At 42.0% G+C, this 12888-nt stretch overlaps 1 pseudogene; it reads right to left on the bottom strand.

The window, feature by feature from the left end:
• Positions 1-3125: 3125 nt before the first annotated feature.
• Positions 3126-3987, bottom strand: LOC101099467 (annotated as a pseudogene).
• Between the last annotated feature and the right edge of the window lie 8901 nt (positions 3988-12888).

Below are 12888 nucleotides of genomic sequence, written 5' to 3' on the forward strand. Positions count from 1 at the left end.
TGGCACATAAATGTTTACAATTGTTAGGTCTTCTTGGTGGATACACCCCATGATTATGATATAACGCCCTTCTGCATCTCTTGATACAGTCTTTTTTGAAGTCTAGATTGTCTGATATAAGTGTGGCTACTCCAGCTTTCTTTTGTTGACCATTAGCATTATAGATGGTACTCCATCCCCTTATTTTCAATCTGAAGGTGTGTTTAGGTCTAAAGTGGGTCTCTTGTAAACAGCATATAGATGGATCTTGTTTTCTTATCCATTCTGTTACCCTAGGTCTTTTCATTGGACCATTGAGTCCACTGACATTAGAATGAGTACTGAAAGATATGAATTTATTGCCATTGTGATGCTTATAGAGTTGGAGTTTCTGGTGGTGTTCTCTGGTCCTTTCTAATCTTTGTTGCTTTTGATATATATATTTTTTTATTTTTATTTTTTTTAAAAATAAACTCTCCCCTCAGAGAGTCCCCCTTAACATTTCTGGCAGGGCTGGTTTAGTGGTCACAAACTCCTTTAATTTTTGTTTGGGAAACTCTTTATCTCTCCTATTTTGAATGACAGCCTTGCTGGATAAAGAATTCTTGGCTGCATATTTTTCTGATTTAACACACTGAATATATCCTGCTACTCCTTTCTGGCCTGCCAAGTTTCTTTGGATAGGTCTGCTGCAAACCTGATCTGTCTTCCCTTGTAGGTTAAGGACCATCCCTTGCTGCTTTCATGATTCTCTCCTTGCCTATTTTGTGATTTTGACTATGATATGCCTTACTGATGGTCGGTTTTTGTTGAATCTAATGGGAGTCTTCTGTGCTTCTTGGATTTTGATATCTGTGTCTTTCCCCAGGTTAGGAAAGTTTTCTGCTCTGATTTGCTCACATAAACCTTCTACCCCTACTTCTCTCTCTTCCTCTTCTGGCACCCCTATCATTCTGAGGTTGTTCCTTTTTAATGAGTCACTGATTTCTCTAATTCTTAAATCATGCTCTTTTGCCTTAATCTCCCTCCTTTTTTCTGCTTGGTTATTCACCATAAGTTTGTCCTCTATATCGTTGATTCTCTGTTCTGCCTCATCCATCCTTGCTGCTGCAGCATCCATTCGTGATTGCACCTCAGTTATAGCATTTTTTATTTCATCCTGGCTAGTTTTTACTTCCTTTATCTCTGCAGAAATGGATTCTAATCTATTTTCGACTCCAGCTAGTATTCTTATTATCGTGATTCTAAATTCTGGTTCAGACATCTTGCTTGTATATGTGTCGGTTAAGTCCCTGGCTGTCGTTTCTTCGTGCTCTTTCTTTTGGGGTGAATTCCTTTGTTTTGTCATTTTTGAAGGGAGAAAAGGAATTCATGAGGTAGAAAACTTAAAATTAAAAAATATTTAAATTAAAAAATATTAAAATTTAAAAATTAAACACACACACACACACAAATCTAATAAATGATGCTAGATCCTAAGTGTGTTTTGGTCTGGGTGTTGAAAGTGGTTTGACAGATTAGAGAAAAAAAGGTGGGGGGAGAAAAAAAAGGAAATCGTTTGACAATTTGAAAAAATGAATACACTGAAGTAGACTAAAATGAGATGATGGGAGTAAAATAGAATTTGAAAAAGTATTTACAAAATTGAAATAGAATTTGAAAAAGTATTTACAAAAGTAAAGAATATAGTAGAAAAAATTAAAGAAAAATATTTTTAATAAAAATTAAAAATAAAAATGAATTTTTTCTTTTTCTGTATTCAAGTAAAAGCAAAGAAACAAAAAAGAGAAAAAAGATTTAAAAAAGAAAAAAAATCGTTTGAAAATTTGAAAAAATGAATACACTGTAGTAGACTAAAATAAAATGATGGAACTAAAATAGAATTTGAAAAAATTTACATGAAAGCAAAAAATATAGTAAAAAATTAAAGAAAAATATTTTTAATAGAAATTGAAAGTAAAAATGAAGTTTTTCTCTTTCTTCATTCAAGAAAAAGAAAAGAAACAAAAGAGAAAAAAAAGAAAAAGAAAAAAGGAAATAGTTTGAAAATTTGAAAGGGTGAATACACTGAAGTAGACAAAAATAAAATGATGGAACTAAAACAGAATTTGAAAAAATTTACACAAAAGTAAAAATATAGTAATAAAAATTAAAGAAAAATATTTTTAATAAAAATTGAAAATAAAAATGAATTTTTTCTCTTTCTGCTGAATTCTGTGGTTCAGGTTGTACAGATTGTTGTGTTAACCTTCCAATCAGTTTTTTAGGTGTGTAAGATGGTTTAGTGTTGGTCTGGCTGTATTTCATGGACGCAAGACACACAAAAAACTTCCATGCTGTTCCACCATCTTGGCTCCTCCCCATGCTTTGATTTGCTTTTCATTCATTATTAATGTGGTGGGTACACTTTAAGGTAATCCCCAAAGATCTAAACCCTGTATAATCCCCTCCCCCTTGAATGGCTGTAACTTTTTTCTGACAACTATAGCAAAAATGAAAGGATTTTGCAGATGTAAGTGAAGTTCTAATCAGTTGACTTTGTGTTCATCAAAAGTAGGTGGGCCTTACTCAATTAGGTGAACCCTTTAAAAGGGCTGCCTGAAGATGGAGACTCAATAGATTCTCTCTTGATCTCATTCTCTTGCTCTCTTGCTCAGTCTCTCTCTCTCTCTTGTTGTGCTACTGACTTTGAAGAAGCAAGCTATCATGAAGTAAAGTTGCAAGTAAATGAATTCTACCACCAATCTGGGAGCCTGGAAGCATATCCTTCCCTATGTGTGGCACAGCCCACCCAACACATTCATTTCAGCCTTGTAAGACCCCAAGCAGAGAACCTAGTTAAGCCATGCCCAGAATTTTGAGTTATAGAAACAGGGATATAATAAATGGGTGTTATTTTAAGCTACTGAATTTGTACTGAGACAATAATTTTTCCATGTATAATTGATCATGATTTTTTCTTCTTTGTAGCCCATTTTTTTGTTAGCATTCTTGTTTTGAAGAATGACTTAATTACTTAAGTCATCAATACATTAAGGCTTTTTCTGTAAGGGCACCATCCCACTTGTCATAAATAATAAACATTCATTGCATTTTTTGGTAAAAGAAGTAAAACTTTAGGTTCTTGTTTCACAAATAAAGTTGGCTCAATTGGTTGTTTTGGGTGATCTGTCAAAGAGACCAAATCCCAGATCTTCATTGGATTCTTCTTACTCTTCTGTTGCTTCAACTTTGGCTGGGGCTGTGGCCACAGGGGCAGCAGCCACAAATGCAGATGGGCCTCGACATTTTCAGCAAGTGGGAAGGTATAATCAGTCTCCATAGACAAAGCCAGGACCCATTTGCATCCACTGATGATAGAATAGGGTGCTGATGCAACAGTTGGGTAACCTATCTATAGACATATGCTGGTAACATTGAGGACAACCTCCAGGAAGCGGGAATGCAGTTTCCTCTGTGATGTCAAACACTTCAAAGGTTGCCATTGTCAAACACCTGCTGGATGATCTGCCCAAAGGAGAAGGGGGAGATTTTCAGCATATTCAGCAGTGTGGCTTTGCTGGCTCCCACCTTGTGTCCAGTCTTAATCAGCTGCATTTTAGTGGTGCTCCAGGAGATTTTAGTGGTGATGCCTAAAGCCTGAAAGAAGGAGGTCTTCTCGGGCCATGGCACCAGCATGGGTGGCAGCTGGCACCTTACTGGTCAGCAGAACGTCCTGTTCTCAGTGAGGTCCTCCTTGGTGACACAAAACCCATAATCCCCCCCAGATATGAGGAAACAGTTTCTCCTAGAGCTGGGTTGTTCTCCAGATGCCCTTAGATGGCCTTGCACGTCATGGTGTTCTTGCCCATCAGCACCACAGCCTGCTCATTGAGGGATATGCGGATCTGCTGCATTGCTTGGAATCTATGTTGTCTGCTCCCACAATGAAGCATTTTGGATGGTCTTAAGTTGGGTTATCTTAAGGAAGTAGTTGGACTTTCAGGTCACTCTGTCTTCCTTGGGCATCATGGTGGTTCATCAGGGATTTCTATGCAGGGTTTAAAGACTATGTCACCCTCATGAGGATGCCTGGAAAGAACAACAATCATTGCAGTATTATCTGGTCAAATCCATTGGTCTTTCCCACCTGGACTCTACCTTTATTGTGCCACTAGGAAGGCCCATCCTCATCCCAAGGTTACAGGAAGAGTCACATATATTTTAGTCTAATACCTTTGTGTTTTTGCCATTACATTTAAATTTTTAATCCATCTGAAGAAGGTTCTGGTAAATGATGTGGTGCAGAGAGGTCTGACTTAATTTTTTTCAAATGTACCAATAATATATACTGAAAATTGTTTGCCTTTCTCCTGAATCATATCAAACCAAAAGTTTGATTTTGGTCTTTTCAATATGTTATATTAAATCTGCCTGCTATCTCTGAGGCACCTAGGTGGCTCAGTAGGTTAAGTGTCTGACTTCAGCTCAGGTCATGATCTCCCCACTTGTGGGTTTGAGCCCCATTGTCAGCCTTTGTGCTAACAGCTCAGAGCCTGGAGCCTGCTTCAGATTCTGTGTCTCCCTCTCTCTCTGCCCCTCTCCTACTCATGCTCTGTCCTTTTCTCTCAAAAATAAGTAAACATTAATTTTTTTTAATCTGCCAAGTTCTGCTTTAATATAAAACTGTTTTCATTATTAGAACTTTATAATGCATTTGAATATCTAGTAGGGAGAAACACCCCTCGTTTCTCTTCTTTTATAAACTTTCCTCACTATTCTCACACACTGCTTTTTTCATTTTATCTTTAGAATTATTATGTCAAATTCCATTGGCAATTTAATTATATTTGTGGCATGCCAAATTACATTTATAGATTTATACATTTATAGATTAATTGGAGCAAAATTGACATCATATAAATAATGGTATACTGGACCATATTTTGGTACTCTATGTGTTTTGGTTTTTTGTTTTTTTTTCCACCTGGCCCTAGTCAAGAAAGTTTTCTTCACATAGACTTTTTACATTTCCTGTTGACTTAGCACCAGGGTTTTAAACATTTTCATGTAAAATATATTAATTGTAGGGGTGCCTGGGTGGCTCAGTTGGTTAAGCGTCTGACTCTTGATTCCAGCTCAGGTCATGACCTCGGGGTCATGAAATCTAACCCCACATCGGGCTCCATGCTGGGTGTGGAGCCTGCTTAAGATTCTCTCTCTTTCATTCTCTACCCCTCTCTCAAAAAAATTAATTGTAGTATATTTTTATAATTGTTTATTGCTAGGTTATAGGAAAGATATTTACTTACTTAATTATGCAATCATAAATTAGCAAAAGTTTGGTGAAAATCATTGAAAACATTCTATAAGAATCAATTGGCTATATGGAATTTACAGTACAGCATATTGCATATTTTATTATTATTTGTAAATTCTTTGCTATACTTCTTTGTATAAATAAATTTATAATACTCATATATGTATATGTACAAGTTCTTTCCTAGAGATCCAGTTGTTTTTTTTTTTTAATATTTATGTATTTTTAGGAGTGCACAGGCAGGAGAGGGGCACAGAGAGTGGGGACAGAGGCTGTCTGCTGACAGGCTGACAGCAGAATGCCCTATGTGGGACTTGAACTAATGAACTGAGAGATCATGACCTGAGCCAAACTTGGACACTCAACTGAGTGAGCCACCCAGGTGCTCCTAGAGAACCAGTTCTGCTTAAACATTTATCAGCACTCCAGTGGTGGTGTGTATGTGCCTGTACTAGTTAGTCTAAGCCAACAAAGGAGTCTGACTCCTTATCAGTTATTGGATCAGGAATAGGCATATCTAAGCCAGTTTGAGTCAAACAGAAAATGGGTTTTCTGGGAGATTCTGAAAAGAAGCTTTCTTGACCTTTGGTGAGAGCCCCAGAAAGCCAGCTTCTCCTGCTGGTCACAGACAAGGAGGTATATGGTCCCAGGTATTTTGGCAGCCATTCTGTGACCATAAGAACCATCCCTAGGATGGAACTGAGTCTCTTGACACTAGAACAGGGAAACAGAAAAAAACCTGCTGATGACACCTTTGAAGCCCTGGGTCATCCAACTGTACAGTCTGCCCTACCTCTGTGCTTGTTGTTTGAGCCTGCTCATTTCCTGTTTATGGTATTACTTTTAACTGGGCTTTCTATTAGCCCAAAGCACCCTGCTGATACACGAGGAATGTAGGAGATGAATAAAGAACCATCCATAGCACATAGTAACTGCTCAGTAAATAATAGTATCTCCCCTTCCCTCCACCCAGACCATCCTTCCTTGTACCCAGTGTTCATGTGCATGCCAGCTTTTGCCCCCAGCACTTTCCCTCCTCACTCATAGGCTACAGTGGAAGCTTTCTCTCCTTTACAGACCCAGCTCAAATCCCACCACTTTCATGAAACTTGCCTAGTTCAGAAGGAATTCTGCTTTATGCTCAGCTTGAATGAGCCTCACCACATACTGTTTTCTGTGGATGCTTGTGCTTTCCCTAGTCTGGGTCTCTCTTCTCAGCTACAGCAAAATCCTTTTGGGCTTCTGTATGCAACAGTTGGCCTCCTCTATAGTCTGTATGCAACCATTCTGTATGCAAGACCATTCTGTATGCAACAGTTGGCCTCCTCTATAGTCTGGTTCAATCTCTGGTTCCTTGTAATGTTCAGTCAGTACTTGATGATGAGCCTACTGGCCTATAATCTTTTCTCTCCCTTGCTTTTTACAAGCTATGGGCTTCAAGATTCAGCTGAATGAGATTCCTACAATAGCAAGAGGAATGTTATTTTGTTTTGAAGGTCTTTACAAGTATAAGGCATGTCTAAAGTGGCTATAAATAATTTATATTGCCCATAACTCAAGCTGATCAAAATAGACCTCATCACCGTGATGCGGCAAAATCTGGTACAAGCTGCTTTGCTGCTGCCTCCAAACCAATTACACATTTGGAGCAGATGAAAATCTGACTGGATTCCCTCCTGAATCGGATTAATGCCCCATCCACAATCACATTAATCACAATCTGTCCATGATTAGACATCAGATAATCCCATTGGACAAGAGGTGACAACCCAGATTCTATTATCTCATTTTTTTTCTATTTTTGGAATTTGCTGGTAACTCTAGCCTTCAGAAGATGTTTTCCAGTGAAAGAGGATCCTATCTGTGTTCTTTTGAAAAATCGTTGCTGGATGGGCTTTGACAATAGCCAAATATTTGGTGTCATTTATAATTCCTAGTTTATTTTAAGGTGACAAAGAGACAAAATAAGACATAAGTCTGTGGTCTTTGAAAAGTCTGTGGTCTGAGAAAAAAAACCACATGTATTTAGCGTCTTATGAATGTGTGTTGGAGAGAATAAAAGACATCCTTCAAAACCTTTAAAGGTTATGACAATAGCTTTGTGAAGAGGCATCCTCACATTTGAGGGCATACAATAAATGATTACCCATTTGTTTTAGTATCATAAAAGGCAAGCATCTATGATTGGTAAGGGGGCTGGAAGTGGGTCCCAAAGTCTGCAAAACCTAAACACCCACATCTATGCAGTGGGAGGAGCCTATTACAATATTCAGTTTTCCTGCTGGGGAAATAAAATGAAAAATAGGCATCACTAAAGTTCAAGTCAAGCAGATGGCTGACACTTCCTCTAATTTGAATCTAGAAATACTGCTAAAGGAAAATGCTAGGACCACATGAGTCAGGGCAAATATGATTCTATGCCTACATTCGCTGACTTCAGGGCACTGGCCCAGAATAGCACAGCAGAAAAAACCTGAAGTCTACTCCCACCCCAGGAAGATACAACTCACAATATAGGATTGTTCCCTATGATGCTGGTCTGGATCTGAACCCAGGTATATTTTTTCAATATCTTTAGCAAGTAAGTTACAAGGCAGTGATATTCTTTTCCACTTTCTTCAGGATTACATATAGAGATTCTTCCCATTGCCCCATGTAAATGGTTGAGATTGGTCACTATCCACCCCTCTTCCAAATCAGGCTTTCTCCTAGCCTGTCCATTTCTAAGGAGAGAGAGGGGCTGGCCCAAAGTCCACAAGCACATCTTCTTCCTTCACTTCCTCCCACACCTTCCTGACTTGTGTCCCATTTATTTCCTGCCTTGCTTGATTCATCCATGTGTTCATCTTTCCACAGAACAGCTATGTTCATGCCATTTCCCCATTTGAATTTCTTTACACTACATCAGGATCACAGTTCTCCTTCGCCGAAAGAATGCCATCAGAATTCCTCAGCCTGGCATTTGAGGCTTCCTGCAGTCTAACCCAAACTTCTCTTTCAGTCTTTTGTCATCTATCTCCTCTGTGACAGCCCAGCTACCTGGACCTGCTGTGGATGATGTCCGCCACTGCCCAAGTCATTCCTGACTCCAGGTTCACATTTCCCCCAAAATGCACATGACTCACACACCTCCTTCCTCTCTCTGCAAAACCGTTCCCTCTTCCTTTCTCCTTTTTGGTCTGGAAGAATCATACTCATCCTACAGGGCTCAGATGAGATGCCATGGGCTCCAGGAAGACTTTCCAACCATTCTATTCTAGGTCCCTCCTTTGTGTTCCTGTTATAGTCTAGGTCACGGTGCTGACCCCTAGTCAAAGGTAAACAAAGCCGGACACTAGGTACAGTGGCAAGGACTGATTTTAGTCAGAAATATAGTATAGTAACAGGGCAGAGTCCCATGTGCACTGAACTCAACTTTGACTTGTACAGAGGTGACTGGCTGTTTTAAAGGGAGAATGAGGGAATAAGGAGGGGAGGGGACGGGGGTTCAGGAGAGTCAGAGAAGTGAAAAAGTACAAAAAGCAGGAAGTAGGGGTTGGTTCAGGAGAAACCCATGTGGGTTTGCTAACTGCTTATCCAAGGTAGGTTCTTCCCTCCCAAAGAGGCTGGGAGACAAGGGCCCTATCTTCAGATGTTGACAGAAACAAACAGTAAATTCTCTTGACAGCCTTGAGTTTTCTTAGGAAGGCATTTAGGGAGGGGGGGGGTGGGCAGGTAGGGTGGTCCTGTGGATATAGCCTTGAGCTGTCAGAACCCATGTCAGTGTTTTGTTCAAGGTTGAGACCTAGTCAAAAAAGGGCTCAGAGGATCCCACCTGGAGTTTGGTCAAAGGAGAGACTCTTTGTCACTTACCATTATCTTCCTCTCTTTTCTACCTGTTATCTGTTTCAGTGAAGCACACCCTGTCCATCCAGGGCCCCAGCCTGAAGCCTGGCCCATTTGCAAAAGGCTGGCCTCGCTGCAAAACCACCATCTGATCCTGCTTTGGTGAATCTATTTCTCTTTGGAACTCAGTCTCTCCCTTTTTCCTTCCCTTCTTTTCTTTCTCATTTTACCCACTACCTGGATCTCAGTAAGGGAAGGGATTCATTCTAAGTGACTAGAAGGGAGGCCCCATGAGGATGTGGGCCGGCAGAAGACAGGAACACCAGTGTGCTGGGCCAGACTGCTCAGAAGCACTCCCAGGCCATGCCAAGGTGGCGAGGGTTCCCCCTTCTGGAAAGATAGGAAATATGCAACTTTTCCCCAAACTGCCAAGCACAACTCCTTCCCCTGGCCTTCTCCCTGAAAATCTAGAGCTGGTGGTTCTCCCTGCAGCTGCCTTCAGGGTGTGATTTGGAAAGAAACAAAGCTCCCTTATGTTTTTAAAAAGGGTTCATTTTTCTCATCCTTTTATAATTATCTTACTGATCTCCCAAGGAAAAGAGTGATATAGACTATGGTTTTCTTAATACAGAATGACTTTGACACATGTCCACTGTCCCATCTGGGGCAGACTCAAAAGCACAAGTTTATAACTAGTCTCATGGACTAGCGAGGACATGGGTTTGAGTCTCAGTACCACCTCTTACTAGTTGTTTTAACATGTGACAGTTACTGGTTTATTCATTTCTGAGCTGCTGAAAGATGACTATAAAACCTACCTCAATGCCTTAGAGGCAGGGTTGGCTTCATGGACAACCTGGGTGTTAAATGATATGGTCTGCAATAACTTAGCCCAGGACTCAGCCTGCCGCAAGTGCTCAGTGGGCGTCAGGGAAGATAGGGTTCAGGAGAAGGGAGGGGCCCAGCAGTGCCATTGGGTGGCTGTTTGCTCAAAGGAAGTCAGTGGGAGGCAGGTGATAGAGCCTCAGATGAGAGCACAGGTTTGCCTGTCAGAAGGCCTAGAGTCTTGTCAAGTTTCTTCCTTTTCTCAGGTCTTAGTTGCTTTCTCTGAAGCTTGGTGCCCAACTGCCACACCAAAGCTGAGTTCTCAGAACTGGATGGTGGGTGACGATGTGAATGCTGAGGCCTCTTTTTCCTGTTCTACACATCTCCAACTGCCTTGGGAGAAAAGTAGAGGCCTATGGCCATGGCAGGGCCAGGTGGGCTGGTCCTCAGATGGGCAAGGGTAGAACCCCATCCCCAGGGATGCTAGCAGGAAGAGCCCTGGCTTCCAGCTCCATCTCTGTCACTCACATGCTGGGTGCAAGGTCTCTGGGCTTCCGTTTCCTTTCTGATACTCATGGTAGAGATTAATGCCCTTTTCACTGGCATCAACTTCCTTTGTGTTGGGTGGGCATCATTCCTGTGGCATCCCCTTTGTGAATGATCAGGAAGCAAGATGGTGTAATGATTCCATAAGCAGGATCTGGAGGCAGAGAGGCTGGTTCAAAGGCTCCGCCAGCTTTGTAACCTGGGACAAATTACTTAACCTCTCGAAGCCTCAGTTTCCTCATCTGTGAAGTAGGGATAATTTAAACAATAGTAACTTCTTTCTAGAAATGTGAGTATAAGGGCAGCCATGTGTGTGAAGGGGGCCCCAAGCAAGAGGCCGATATGATAGCTATTATGATGCTGCTGTTGAAGATGTAGGTTATACCCAGTATTCCTCCCCATGTGTGTGATTCCATGGAAACAAGGAGACAAAACATCTTTATGCAGATGAGGGTCTCTTGAGTGGGTAAGATCTGGAAGGCAGTTAGTGGGGAAGGAAGTCCAGTATGTGTGTGCATGTGTGTGCACATATGTGTGCATGTGCATGCATGCATGTGTGTACGTGTGGGCATGCATGTGTGCATGTGTGTGTGCATGTATACATGCACATGTGCACATGTGTTCGTGCGTGTGTGTGTGTGTGTGTGTGTGCATGTGGGGGAGCTGTCTGGGCGCCCCAAGCAGGATCTGTCCTTTCATGGACAGTCAGAGAGAGGATGACCACCTTCTCCAGTGGTCTGTTTCTTCTCTGTCAAACACAGACCTGGAAGAGAGAGGCTCTAAAGGCTCTCCCAGCTTTCCAGTTCTAGACTGTAGAAGAAAAGGAAGAAAAGGAAGGATGGGAGGACTGACTAAGCAAAACTGTAAAATAATAAAAGTGGGTTTTTTGCCAGCTGGCCTGCTTTGGTGACCCACCTCCCAACCCTGGGGACTTGTGCTTTCCTGCTCCTTCTCTTAGGTCTCGTTCCCAGGGAAAGAGCCACTATCACTGTAGTATGAATGACCACCTGTTATTCTGTTCTTTCTTAAGGATCTTTGCACAGTAAGCTGACCTTTTAGTGGAACTGTGAGCAGAGTTTTAGGCAGCAGTGATGGGGTGAGGAGATTTGGGGAGATGGAATTCAGGGGACTTCTCTGTGCTTCTGAAATCTTCCCAGGAGGAAGGTCACAGCTGGGGCTAGTTTTATGGGATAATGAAGAGCTACGGACCTCAAGCTGCTATTTCTACTAAGGGAAGACAGTGTTCCAGAGCCCAGCAAAGCAGGCATCCAGGTCTCCTGCTTGTGGTAGCCTGGGATGTGCAGAGTGTTGTGGCCCCTGCCTCCCCTAGAAGGGCACCCCGGGAGCCACCAGGAGGCAGAGAACAAGGGCAGGGCCAGGTCATTGGTGCCCTGTGGCTGTGCCAGGGTAAGCGTTTTCTCTGTTTTCTCTTCTCCCACACTTGCATTGGTCTTCCAGGGGTGGCTATGACCCAGGAGACCCACATTGAGGGACCCTGAAACAGGTTGCTGGCTTTACAGCTCCAGAGAGGTGAAGGGGGTGAGTGGTAGAACCATACCTCTGTGGGTCTTCAGCGGCCACATTGAAAGAAGCAAGGGAGATGGAACCAGGCAGACCTGGCTTTGAATGTCAGCTCTGACTTACCCTGTGACTGGAAACAGTCATGTCTGCTCAGGAAGCCTCAGTTTCCTTGGGGATTGAATGAGTCTAATATTGCCCATGTCATAACATGATTTGGTAGGCTAATAACAGGGGATTTGCACTTGGTAGGGTCTGAACAAATATTAATTCTTGACTAGGTTTCCTGGCATTCCAGGAGAGGTGACTATTTCTCCCCTCCCCCTAAGATGGCCTCAAAGATTGTTTTTTTTCCAGGTGGTGATAAATTTCTCTTCTTGGCAGAAGAGGGTTAAAGTCCAGGCCTAAGATTCTGCTGGAGGCATCCTCTCCTGGTGGCCTTCAAACTTGAGTTATTGACTAGTCACTTGCTCCTGGCCAGATGCTGGAAACCAGGAGAGGCTTAGAGTGGCCTAAGGAGGAAGCTCATGGCCCAGGCACACAGCCTAGCTCACCAATATGCTCACCTCATGCCCCCATTTCAGGACTGCATGCCCAGGTACACAGACATCACCTGTATGCAAACTACACTCAAGCCACACTGTTTTATTTTCCACCCCACAGCAGACACACAGAGCAAATGCACAGTGAGATATACAAAGAAATCTTCAGATGATATACACACAGACATATTTAGACCTCCCCTCCACACACAGGCACCCATGCAGGAAAGACACAGCATACACAGAGGCTCCCAACACAAAGATATAGCCATAATGATAATTATCACAGGTAACACGTATTGCACACTTAGTATACGTCAAGTGTCATTCTAAGCCTTTTCCAGAGAATCGTTT

Source organism: Felis catus, chromosome B3 (assembly GCF_018350175.1).
Source record: "Felis catus isolate Fca126 chromosome B3, F.catus_Fca126_mat1.0, whole genome shotgun sequence".
In the NCBI taxonomy this organism is placed as follows: domain Eukaryota; kingdom Metazoa; phylum Chordata; class Mammalia; order Carnivora; family Felidae; genus Felis; species Felis catus.